Source organism: Sinocyclocheilus anshuiensis, unplaced genomic scaffold (assembly GCF_001515605.1).
Source record: "Sinocyclocheilus anshuiensis isolate Anshui unplaced genomic scaffold, SAMN03320099.WGS_v1.1 scaffold551, whole genome shotgun sequence".
Lineage (NCBI taxonomy): Eukaryota > Metazoa > Chordata > Actinopteri > Cypriniformes > Cyprinidae > Sinocyclocheilus > Sinocyclocheilus anshuiensis.
Window position 1 is genome coordinate 139,048 of NW_015548222.1, and position 1,136 is coordinate 140,183.

Sequence of the window (1,136 nt, forward strand, 5' to 3'; positions counted from 1 at the left end):
GTTGATTTTTAAAGGCTCTTAAACAAGTCCAAATGCTGTTGTTGTGAGCAAGCACGGACTGCACTCGCTGATCGGTGCGGTGACAGTTCTCTCGTGTTTCACACGGTTCTCTGGCCAAACAGTCATTATTAATGAGCCCTGAAGCAGGTAATAATCAGATATGTTGGTTTAGCTTGTCAGTGTGAATGAAATTCATGTATTTATTGGTATTTTGAACCGTTTTTAAAGTGAAACTAAGATGAGTTGGAAGACTCCTCCCTCAAGAGGACGGGTATTGCTTCTCTAGAGGCGCAATTTTTCTCAGACAATGTAAGTCTATGGGGATTTTTTCATATTTAAAAATTATTTATAAATAAACTGTAAGTCTGATCAGTCTGAAAAGATATAGCACACTTCACGCAATCAGGGCCCTGGTCCCTGCCGAGTTTGGGGCTTGTGGCATTAAAGCCCTAGGAGGAGATAGGTTTAGAAAAATGGCTCATAAGAATAATAATAAGAAGAAGTTTAAATAGCATAACAGTATGTTGGCTTGTCACCAAGCCAACATAATAAGTTTAAGACGGATTTCAGTAAGTTGGCTTTCTCAAGCCAACTTAATAACCACGATTATGGTCTGATGTCAACTCAAAAATCCTTCTTAAAAATGTGTCTCTTTGTTCTTCATTGATCGCTGATCGCAGATTTTTAGATTTTGTCCTGAAATTCAGAAAAGCGTCAGTCTGAGAGAAAGGAGTGAAATAATGCGTTTCTTCCTGGTGGGTGTTTTAAGAGGGTGGATCAGTTTCGGATCATCTGTTGATATGTTGTGCAGCAGGTCAGACAAGAACATCAGAACAAAATGCATTGGAAATCGGTATACCCATGCCACCATGCTGAGGGGTGTGCATGCCAGAAACCTATGGCGAGCACGAAGTACCAACTCTACCATAGCCATGGGAGTTGCCCCCTAGGACGTTAGACGGCTCTCTGTGACATTGTAGCCTAGGCCTTTGGTCGTAGGGGATAATGTCACGGACAGCCGTCTAACGTCCTATACCCCAAAAAACGTACCTGTTAAGGCCAGACTCCTGGGCCCGGGGTAGAGCTCAAGGCTTGGAATCAGGAATAGATTCCTTTAAGGGAATACGACCAAGAGC

General features: G+C 42.5%; 1 protein-coding gene across 2 annotated transcripts in view; it reads left to right on the forward strand.

Annotated features, from left to right (window-relative positions):
- The window catches only part of LOC107654262 (cystathionine beta-synthase-like), a 20,507-nt gene that overhangs the window by 15,001 nt on the left and 4,370 nt on the right, over positions 1-1,136 (forward strand). The window lies entirely within an intron of this gene.